We start from the raw sequence: 12,300 nt of genomic DNA, 5'->3' as shown, positions 1-12,300 counted from the left end.
GGTTTATTTAAAAGAACACAGCTAACTAGTATTTTTGTATATTATGTATTAAACACACTAATTTTGTTACCAGCCTGGATAGGTTCCAATCTCCACTCTGCCCCTAAAGAGTGAATGAATTCAGGCAAAGCACTTTGCCTCTCTGTGCCTATGTTGTCTTCATCTTTATGAGGAGTGAATTACTTGGTGCCTCGTGAATTTGTGGGAAATAAGAAGTTACAACATGGGTAGCCATTATACCAGTGAGTCAACATTTCAAGTATTTGGTAATATTTGTGTATGCAACCCTTGAAAGTCCCTAAATGATAAAAGAGCTGTAAGTATAATTTCAAAGTAGGAAGTGTTGATTAGTGTAGGATATTGGATTTCAGTTGACATGATTCGTGTGGCCCCTTCCTCATGTTCCCGCACAGGATCCTCTAGCCCAAGAGACAAATATCAGTCACTGAGACCTGACAGGATGGCCACCAGGGATCTGGCAGTAGGAGTGATCTTCTTAATACAGACTGTGGTTGGAATCTTGGGGAACTTCTCTCTTCTTTACCATTATTTCTTCCTTTATTTCACTGGGTGTAGGCCAAGGTCCACAGATTTGATTGTTAAGAATCTGATTATAGCCAACATTTTGGTCCTGTTCTCTACTGGAATACACAACACAATGATGTATTTTGGGTTGTATCATATCATCAGTGATTTTGGATGTAAAATTTTTCCCTATGCTCGTGGGGTGGGCAGGGGAGTGTCCATTGGCACCACCTGCCTCTTGAGTGTCTTCCAAGCCATCACAATCAGCCCCAGGAACTCCAGGTGGGCAGTGCTTAAAGGGAAAGCTGCCAAGTGCATTATCCCTTCTATTGTCCTGTGCTGGGTCTTGCAGATACTGGTAAATATCATATATCCTATGTTTCTTACTAGCTCTTTAAGCAACAAAAACATCACAAACAGAAAAAGTTTCAGTTACTGTTCAGCTGAACGTCATGACAAAACCAGAGACTCATTGTATGCAGCATTGTTGTCATTCCCTGATGTGCTATTTTTGGCGTTCATGCTCTGGACAAGTGGCTGCATGGTCTTCATCCTATACAGGCACAAGCAGAGAATGCAACACATTCTTAGGACCAATGTCTCTTCCACATCATCACCTGAGTCCAGAGCCACCAAAACCATCCTTCTTCTGGTGAGCACCTTTGTCTGCTGTAACATCCTTTCCACTACCTTTCATATTGTTTTGTCTCTTTTTGATAATCCCAATAAGTTGCTCTTGAACATTACTTCAGGACTCACTCTCTGTTTTCCATCTATCAGCCCCTTTTTGCTCATGGCCCGTGAGCAGAGTATCCATGGTCTGCTTTGTCAGTGCAAAGAACATAAAGTACCTCCATCCTATGAATAGTATGTACATTTTAAGTATTTCTGTACTATTTTTTTTGGTAATTCATGCATGCCCTCCACTACAATTATGAGAGGCTAACTGGAGAAGAATGGTAAATAGAACATGTTGATCATCTTCTTCAAAGTGAACCTAAGTTATAATACTAATGGCCGTGAAATAGGATTATCTTTAAATAATCATGTGATTGAAGTTGCTAGTGCTTGCAGGAGGAGTTAGAAATTATGCAAGTATAAACACCAAACCTGAAATAATCTGGATACTTGGAGAAGTCTTTGAGTGTGTCATGTAAATTTATCATAGTAAATTTCCCAGAAGTGAAGTAGGCTTTGTATTATGAAGGAGCATGAAAATGGATCAGCATGTGGCAGGTCATCACTGAAACTGAAGGCAGTAGTGATGGAGTGAAAAATTCAGTCAGTGAGCAAAGCTTTGGGGAGCCAGTTGCAACTTCATACATTTTATACTAGAGATGCAGTAGTCAGTCATGTGAAATATAATGTCATGGAAGCATTGGAGATAAGCATGCGTAAATATTTTCAGGTAGAAATGAACAGATTGTATTGGAATGGGTAGTAGAGAGCATAGAATTACATTTTAGTTGATGCTTTTAAAAAATATATTTTATTTATTTATTTGGGAGAGAGATAGCATGAGCGGTGGGGAGAGAGGAAGAGACAGAGGCAGACTGCCCCCTGAGCAGGGAGCACAAGCCCAACTAGATCCAACTAGATCCCAGAACCCTGGGATCATGACTGGAGTCAAAGGCATACTCTTAACAAATGGAGTCACCCAGGGGCCCCCATTATAGCTGATTCTTAAACAACAGCAGGTGATTGTGACAATTTAAAGAAATAGGTATAATGGGCAGCCCGGGTGGCTTAGCGGTTTAGCGCCGCCTTCAGCCCGGGGTGTGACCCTGGAAACCTGGGATCGACTCCCACTTCTGACTCCCCGCATGGAGCCTGCTTCTCCCTCTGCCTGTGTCTCTGCCTCTCTCTCTCTTGTCTCTGTGTCTTTCATGAATAAATAAATAAATACAAATTTAAAAAAAGAAATAGGTATAATAGAAACTAGTATCTAGAGAAGACAGATCTTTCTCTCCTTTGAGCCTGTTGGCAAGAAAGAAGTTTGGAGAATCCTCGGGTCTCCGAGGTGTAGAGATTAGTTTATGGTAGACTTTCACTGAATTTGGGTCCTGAAGGGAGACCCATTTGAAAGGGAGAGACATGAATCCATTCTGTTCATGTGAGGATGTGGCTCCATGATTTTAATTTTCCCTCAATTTTAGGAGAGATTTTTACATAGTTTTCTCTGAATTTACATTCTGAAGCAGAGGCAAAGTTGAGATATCAGTAATTTGAGAAAAAAGTAGTATTTGATTGAATGAATATATATATTTACAAATTATATATAGAACCTTGTACCACAAAATGGAATCCAACACAAGAAACAGAAAAAATGAAATATCAATGCATACATACCCAATACTGTACGTTTAGGGATCTATATCTGTATCTATATCTGTGTAATCTATGGGCATCTGTATATACATATAGATGTAGAGTTAATCATGTCTGTTATCCACCAATCAGTGATTTGGAAATCTGTGCATTAGGACAGTTTTCAATAGTACCAATTATAATAATGACCAGTCCTAAGGTGTATGTGATCTGATGTATACATCCTTGTCGTGCTAGATGTTTGTTAAAGTTCCATGAAATGTATTTTTCATTTCAACATTGATTCTATTATTTTGCCACATCTTTCGAAATGCTACCCAGTGAGCATAGGAAAACATGTTTGATTTTAAAGGGGGTAATTAGACTGAAGTTGGCCTTAGGAGGTGATATTCTGGAGGCAAAGGGCTGACTTCCACTCCCCTGGAAATCCTGTTCTTTCTGAGTGGTTGTTATTGTGTTACCTGTTCCTGCTGAAATTCTTCATATTTCTATAGAAAGCTCTCCTGCTGTCATCTCCAACAGCCAATCTAGTAGTGGATGTGGTGATGCTTCTCCTGTGCCTTGGAACTGAAGGAATTTCACTCTGTTTTGGTGCAAAGGGAAACCTCTGCCATTGAAAGACGCCACTTGGTATTAACATGGACTTGAACTTCCCACCTGCCTTAATGTCCTCCAATTGCCCGATGCTGCAGACCTCTGACAAAGGGAGGCAGCCTCCACCTGGAAGCCCCAACTTGGTGTATGAATTTTGGAGCCTTTGTGAGACAAATGACAGTTGTGCTCCTATAAAATAGCAGTGATTAAAAGCTAAACTAAATAAATTTTTTTTGAAAAGCAGTGTTTAGCTTATGGTAAGCTCTCCTCAAAATCGACCTTTAGATGTATCGTATCTATGTGGCTTTATATTCCAATTATGGAATGAGTCAACATAGACTCACTTTTAACAAGGTAGGAAGGGCCACAAAGGCCCTGTCGTGTGTCATGGAAGGTGTATATTAAGAAAGAAGGCAGACTCTGCTGTAGTTTGATAGGAATAGCTGATATTCCTATCAGTTTGACAGCAATAAGGGGTACCTATCCCTTGAGAGGAAATTTTAACCTCCACGTAGCCAAATCAAAAGGCGCTGGAAACCCTTAATCCTCTGAGAGTGCCCTAAATGCATGGCCTTGATTACTGATGGTTTAGGTCAGCTGAAACCTGATGTGTCCCCTGGGCCCCTGGCTCTGATTAGTCTCAGGGCCAGCTCCACTGAACTGAATCAGAGGAAGGTCCTTCCTTCATTGTTCTCAGAAACCTGGGCTGCTGCCATTGGTGTAGCTCTTCAGTGTGCCATTTGGACAGCTATGAACTGGCAGCTGAAGGACCATTCCTCCCCACCCCCCCCTTCCAGTTGCAGTGCAGAAAGATTTATGTGGGTCACTCACTTAACACTCACTGGTGAGGGTCTGTTCTTCATAGAGACTGCCCAGAAACAAGCTGCTAATTGAGCCTGTTTGTGACATGGAGGTATCTTTGTATGGCATAGTTGTAACTCCTCATACCTGGCTTTATTGTGGTACACATGACAAATAAAATTGAAAAAATATTTAACATGCAGCCTTAGCTAAGAAGACCCAAATCTTAGGGAACTGGTGGCGTGGTGGGGCGGTATTGGGTACGTGGAGTACAAGGATTGAAATATGTAACCCCACCACCATTCCCTTTTTATGGGGAGAAGTTTCCTAGGTGGAGTGGGGAGAAGTCTTTGGAAAAGAAACTTGGGCTCTTCAGATGTGTCCAGGAGTCCTAGCTCAGCCTTGCCCTTCAAGGGGTGCAACGAAGGTGGAAGAAGCATCTGAGTCCTTCGCTTCCCATCCCCCAAATTCCTCTGTTAAGGTGGTCCTGAGAGATGAGTGGGGATCTGTGTTGAGTGAGGCATGGAACAGAGTAGTCGGAGGCAACACTGCTCCCATTCTGTGTGGGAAAATACACACTTAGATGTAGAGTTAATCATGTTTTTTATCCACCAATCAATGTATTAGAGCGTTGTCACTAGGGACATTTTTCAATAGTACTAATTATAATAATGACCAAACCAAGGCATATGTTATATGATATATATATTGGAGTGCTAGTTGTTTCATTGTTAAAGTTCTATGAAATGTGTTTTTCATCCCTACTTTAATTCATTTATTTTGCCGTATCTCTTGAAGTAGCACTCAATGAACACAGGAAAACATGTTTGATTCTAAGAGGGGTAATTAGAGTGAAGATGACAGTGCTAGCTGATATTCCAGAGGTAAAGGGCTGTCCTCCACTCCTCTGGAAATCCTGTTCTTTCTGAGTCAATAGTATTATGTTGTTCCTGCTGGAACTTCCCATATTTCTGTAGAAAGCTCTCCTGCTGCATCTCCAACAACCCAGGTAGTAGTGGATGTGGTGATGCCTGTCCTTTACTTTGGAAATGAAGGAATTCAACTTTTTTGGTACAAAAGGAAACCTCTGCCATTGAAAGATGCCACTTGGCATTAGTGTGGACTTGACCTTTCCATCTGCCATGATGTCCTCCTATTGCCTGCTGTTGCAGACCTCCCTCTGTGCTCTGCTTGGAAGCCATCCTGAACAGCATCCTGCTCTTCTTCTGTGGTTCAGGGCTGCTGATTGAGGTGCTCACCCTGGTTGTTTTCTCCAGGATAGACAGGATTTGAAATACAGAAATTTCAGCCAGCATTCTTCATGGGCTCAGACCAGATACTTCAGGCCTTTAGCCACACCAGTGAGATTTTATGAGTCAGATTGTCTTGGGAAAGGTAACAGCTTTCCCTCTGTATAGGCATTTGGGTAACAGTGAGCATGAGGCCACTGGGCGTCCTCTTTTAATGCAGGACCAAGAGTTCAAGAGACTGCTCTAACTTCAGCGTCAGGAGGGGCAAGGCTGTCCCATCCTGGCCCTTCTCACAAGCATTCTCTCGCTGCCCTCCAGTTCTCTTTGAACCTCCTAGTTAGAGCATCTTGTGTGGACCCTGTAGGATCCCTGGACTACCAGAAAGACCACAGCCACATACTCTCTGTATGTGTTGTGTCACACCTGTCACTTGAGCGTAGAGAGCCTCCGGGTGGTCTGCTCCCAGGGTGACACAAAAGCCTCTCACCTTGATCCTCAGAGATGAATGCCAGAAATTTTTTTTGTAGATCATAGTGTTATTTTCCTACTCTTATCATGAAAGAAACACTTTAATAACAAATGTGTATTTTTTGTCAAAAGACAATAAAGGAATAGTCTACTTACAGTTAATAGAGTAACTCAGACATTTACATATCAGTGGAGCTTATTTCCTCTTTTTATGTATGTACATGTCTGCCAATTTTCAACATAATTTACGTTATAATCCCACATAATAATTGACCTCTACTTTTGAGTTGTATCCTTATGTCTTAGTTTAACCTGTTAATTTCATAATATATTTAAAATCTAATCACAGTGTCATTTGTTTACGTACTATGAAACCCCAGCTTTATAATTTAAGGACAATACTAATCCATTTACTTTACCCCTTCAATTTGATTGCTGAGATGTGTTTTAAAAACTTAAAGGCACATTCAGTGGTCATAAGAGTGTAAGTGTGTAGCTCATTGACAGTTTACACAATGATCACCTTTCTGTATGTGGCACCTTTTTCACTAAATAGCATATTGTCAGACCTCATAAGCCCCTTGTGCTCCTTACCTATCACTACTCATCAGAGCCATCACTGCTCTGATGTGAGACAACTATAGGTCACTTCAGCCTGTTTCACATTTGATATAAAGGAAGTAATAGAGCTTGAATTCTATATTTTACTTTTGCCCTTCCTTCTATGTTTGTAAATTTAGTGCTGCATGCTGTTATTGATCATTCATTGGCATTGCTCTAGGGTTCCATTGTGTATACAAAACAATTTGATCATTCCACTGCTAATTAGCCTATGGGTGGTTTTCACTTTGGGACTATTAAATTGTGCTGGTATATAAATTTAGATCATGTCCTGTTGGCACACATACAAATTTGTTTGCTGTACAAGTAACAATGCACTTGGTGGATGACAAGTCTACATCTTGGCAGCTTAAGGAGATGGTGTCCAGGGGGTTGGAAAATGTTTGTACGAAGTTTCACACCCACCAGCAGTGTAGGAGATTTTCTGTTTTGTGCACATCCTTGTCAAAATTGTCATTTTTTCCACAATATGTTTTTGACTTCTGGTTGGTGTGGGATGGTACCAAGTAGTGATTTCATTTCCTTGATTACTAGGAAAGTTGAGTATCCTTTCATGTATTTGACATTGGGCAACCTTTTTTTGAAGTATATGTTAATTCATTTTATCCATTTTTAAAATTTTTATTTATTTATTTGAGAGAAAGAGAGCACAGGAGTAGGAGGTGGAGCAGATGGAGGGGGAGAAGCAGACTCCCCACTGAGCAGGCAGCTGGACATGGGGCTCCATCCCAGGCCCAGGGATCATGACATTGCCAAAGGCAGACAATCAAATGAGCCCCCAATCACCCCATCCTTTCTTTATTAATTTGTAATAGTTTTTTATATGTGCTGGACACATTTTCTTTGTTGGGGTCTTTCTCCCATCCTCTGTGTCTGTCTCTCATGTGTGTTTTCAAATGAGGAGAAAGTGTTAATGTGAATATAAGTTTCTTCCTTTTTAGATAATGTTTATCATTCTATTCAAGAGATACTTTCCTATACTAAGACTATATTCTTCTTTGTTATTTTTAAATCTCTATGTAGCTTTAAAATTTAGACGGTCAATCCATCTAGAGTTGACTTGTTGCATGTATGGTAAAGTCCATTTTTTTCTGAAAAGTTAACAAATTTCAATTCATTCAGAATATAGGATATTATATGTGGAACTGAAGGGAACAGATGTGAACTACAAAGCTCTTACTCCCTGTGTGCATGAATAATACTGTCTTTTTTTTTTTTAATAGGTTTTTTCCTGGCAGATGGGAATGGAAGTGATTCTTGTTTTTTTTTTTTTAATTTTTATTTATTTATGATAGTCACAGAGAGAGAGAGAGAGAGAGAGGCAGAGACATAGGCAGAGGGAGAAGCAGGCTCCACGCACCGGGAGCCCGACATGGGATTCGATCCCGGGTCTCCAGGATCGCGCCCTGGGCCAAAGGCAGGCGCCAAACCGCTGCGCCACCCAGGGATCCCTGAATAATACTGTCTTATGTCTCCCTCCATGGAGTCTCATGTCTTCTCCCAGCATCCATGCAACTGGCAACTTGCAACTTTGCAAATGGGGTAACATTTACAAGCCTTTACATATCTTGACAGTCTTGGCAATGAAGATGGGATAGGGATTGAACCCTACAAGCCATGTGAGTTGTGAGTTGTGAGTTGCCATGTAGCAGAGGGAAGCTAAGTTGATATGGTCCTTTGGGCCTCTCACAGTCTGTGTGCAGTGCTATAAGAAAATGCCAGCCTGGCTACCTTATAGCCAAGTTTGTATCTTGGTGTTTTGGAGGATGAAAAATCTGAGATTTGGGTGCCAATGTGGTCCATGAGGGCCTTTCTGTGGGTTGCAGCCTTCTAGTATCTTCACAAGGTGAAAGGGGCTAGAGAGCTCATAGATCTAGGCCTCTTTGTAAAAGGCCCCAATTCCATTCATGAGGGCAGAACCTCCCAATCACTTCCCAAAGTATCACCTCCAAATGCCATCACTTTAGGGGCAATATATGAATTTTTGAGGGGACACAAACAGACCATACCAGGGCACTTTGGAAAAAGTTCAACACTAGTAGTTCTTTTTACATCAGGAAGTAACAGGCATTATTGTGCTATAGACTTGTGCTTCCGCATCCCAGAAGTGAAGAGGGGATTTTCCCAATCAGGGTGAGGGATAGGTAGAGAAGTGATACCGGGACACAGGGCCTTTCACTTGCCACTAGTGGGGGGTTAAGGATTTAGGTTTGCCTCTGATGTACCAAGGTTTCAGAATGTTCATGATATTCTCTGTTGGCAAAATTAAAGGCTTGTCTCAGTTGCTATCACCTCTTTGCCAGTAGGAGTGGCTGATAATTCTAATTTCAGAGTCCTGTTTCCCAGTGAAAATTCACTGGAACCCTATGGGCAGGTGTACAATGCTCAATCCCTCCAGCAGTGAAGGAAAAGTTCTGGTCTCTTTGCCTTCCATCACCTAAAAGGAGGTCCCTTATTGGACTCCTAGCATACAGGAGATGGTACAAGTGTCTGTGAGGAATGAATCTATTATTTAGAACCTCTGGCAAAAGGAAGCAGCCTTCACTTAGAAGCCACATTTGCTGTATGAATTTGTGGCCTCCATGACATAACTAACAGATGCTCTTTTTTAAAATAGCAGTAATTAAAAACCAAACTAAATTAATTTTAAAAAAGAGTATTAGCTTATTACGGAGCTCTCCTCAAAACTGACCCTTGGGGGATCCCTGGGTGGCGCAGCGGTTTAGTGCCTGCCTTTGGCCCAGGGCGCGATCCTGGAGACCCGGGATCGAATCCCACGTCGGGCTCCCGGTGCATGGAGCCTGCTTCTCCCTCTGCCTATGTCTCTGCCTCTCTCTCTCTCTCTCTGTGACTATCATAAATAAATAAAAATTAAAAAAAATATTAAAAAAAAACAAAACAAAAAAACTGACCCTTGGATATGTGTGACATTCCTCAGGAACTCCTGACTGCCCTAAATCCAAGGAAAGGAAAAACAAATGGTTAAGGAGAGCATGTGATGTAATAGGGGCACCGGGTGTTATATGCAACTGATAAATTATTGAACACCACATCTGACGGTAATGGTGTACTGTATGTTGGCTAATTGAATTTAAATTAAACAAATTTTTATTTTTTTTTTTATTTTATTTTTTTTTTTAAACAAATTTTTAAAAAGAAAAGTAAATGGTTAACTTATAGAGATTATAGTTCTGCAAGACATGAGACTCCTTCAGTTTACAAATGTCTTAGTGATGGGGATCCCTGGGTGGCTCAGCGGTTCAACGCCTGCCTTTGGCCCAGGGCATGATCCTGGAGTCCCAGGATCGAGTCCCACATCGGGCTCCCAGCATGGAGCCTGCTTCTCCCTCTGCCTGTGTTTCTGCCTCTCTCTCTCTCTCTAGGTCTGTCATGAATAAATAAACAAAATCTTAAAAAAAAAAAAAAACAAATGTCTTAACGATTTACAAGAAAAAAGCATTCTTAACAATAACCAAATTTCCAGAAGGAAACTCTCAAGTGTCTTAATGTTAATGCTGTGCTAGGTGGAAAAACAATCTTGACAATGTCAAGTCCTCCATTATCTTCTAGGTCCTCTTTAGTGTATGAAAGTTCTTTTGAAAACCTCCGTTTGTCCTTACCCTCAACTCCTAAGTATATTACCAGTCACCTCTCACAGCCCAGGTGCACCAGCTCCTTCTGCCCACGGGTCCTGTTCTCTTGCTTTAATAAAATCACCTTTTTGCACTAAAGACACTTCAAGAATTCTTTCTTGGTCATTGGCTCCAGACCTTACCAACATTGAAAAACTACATCAACTGCCTGACTTAATATTCCAATTTTGGAATGAGTCAACATGGACTCACTTGTAACAGGATAGGAAGAGCCCCCAAAGTCCTATGTGGGGCAGCCCTGGTGGCTCAGCGGTTTAGTGCCGCCTTTGGCCCAGGGCCTGATCCTGGAGACTCGGGATTGAGTCCCACGTTGGGCTCACTGCATGGGGCCTGCTTCTCCCTCTGCCTGTGCCTCTGCCTCTCTCTCTCTCTCTCTCAGGAATAAATAAATAAAATACTTTTTTTAAAGTCTTATGTGCCATGGAAAGTGCATTTTCAAGAATCAAGGCAGACTTTTTCCAGCAGCATCTCAGCTTGACAGGAATAAGTGGTACCTCTCCATTTAGAGGAAATTTTAAGCTCCACACTATAGCCAAAGCCACTGGCGCTAGGAACCCTCTGAGGCTGCCCTAAATGCATGGCCCTGATCACTGATGGTTTAGGGCAGCTGAAACCTAATGGTGTCCCCTGGGCCACTGGGTCTCGTTAGTTTCAGGGCCAGCTCTGCAGAACCGAATTGGAGGCAGGTCCTTCCTTTTGGTCACATCTCAAAAACCTGGGCTGCTGCCAAGGGTCTAGCTGTTCAGTGCGTTACTTGGAAAAGTATGGACCAGCAGATTAAGGACCCCCTCCATCCACTGCCTTGTTGGGCTGTGAACTGTGGAAACCAATTGCAGTGCAGAAATGCTTGCATGGGTCACTCATTTAGATGCCCATGGTGAGGGCCTGTTCTTCACAGAGACTGCCTAGAATCAAGCTGATGATTGAGCCTGTTTCTGATGCAGAGGTATTTTTCATGGGGAACAAAGGACTAGCTAAGGACAAAGCACAAGCCCTGGGAAGTACATTGACAAGTCCTTGAAACAGGGGGAGTGATGTTCCTCTACAGACTCAACTGCCTTGGTGTTCATACTTTGCTAAGGGCAAAAGGCAAGATTAGCCAGACACCCAGGATCCTGTAAGTCTACTTTAACATATAAAAATTCCTTTAGAAATTCCCTTTATCTCTAAACCCCCAAGATACATATTGGCAATCATCCCACAAGCACGTGGCTCACCAATATACATTTGAAGGGTCTCATGACTCAGGTTTTATTAGACGGTAATAAGTGACCTTTTCTCAACAATAGCTAGCCCCCTCAAGGTCCTGGAAACCTTGCTTCCAAAATTCCTTAGAGTATGCTATCCTCAAACCCCTCCCAACCCCCAGGTATATAATCAGCCACCCCTCACAGGCCTAGGGCAGCAGCTCTTCCTGTCCACGGGTCCTGTCCCCGTGCTTTACTAAAACCACCATTTTGCACTAAAGACGTTTCAAGAATTCTTGGTGGTCGGTTCTAGACCTCACCTATAATTCCAAAACTTCATCAGTGGTAGTGGTAGTCGTATGTGGTTCTGAGGGCTGGACGGCAGTGAACGGGAGACATTTATGCAGAGATCTGCTCTCCAAGGAAAGGGATGTTTTGGACAAATGCTGTTTGACGTGAAAAAGCATGATGTACTGCGAGGGCTCTAATTTTTCAGGGCCACTGAAGTGTAAAACGAGAAGTGGAAGATGCGCCTAAGTACGGTTTAGGAACCAGATTCACAAGGGCCTTGACTATCAGCCTGAAGGGCTTGAGTTTCATCGAGAGAGTAAGGCAAGTCACCAACCTTCGGGGGGCCTCCGCATAATAAGGCAAAAACCTAAGGCTCATTCCCATCTCCTCCCTCACAGAGTTGCCGGCAGTACGTCCACCAGGAACCAGGACCACTGCCTCACAAGCCAAAACTTGCAGACTGTCCGGGTCCTCACATGACGTCACGCACTCCAAGCGACGCATGCACAGAAGCTTTGTGCTGGACCGGCCAGAGGGCAGTCTTTGCTTCCTCTGAATCCCTCCATTTATTGGTTAGGTACA

At 42.3% G+C, this 12,300-nt stretch overlaps 1 pseudogene; it reads left to right on the top strand.

Annotated features, from left to right (window-relative positions):
* Positions 1 to 460: 460 nt before the first annotated feature.
* Positions 461 to 12,274, top strand: LOC111098979 (annotated as a pseudogene).
* Positions 12,275 to 12,300: the final 26 nt, after the last annotated feature.

Source organism: Canis lupus, chromosome 1 (genome assembly GCF_011100685.1).
Source record: "Canis lupus familiaris isolate Mischka breed German Shepherd chromosome 1, alternate assembly UU_Cfam_GSD_1.0, whole genome shotgun sequence".
Lineage (NCBI taxonomy): Eukaryota > Metazoa > Chordata > Mammalia > Carnivora > Canidae > Canis > Canis lupus.
Note: the sequence above shows the minus strand (reverse complement) of the source record. Positions and strands in the feature narration are given on the sequence as shown.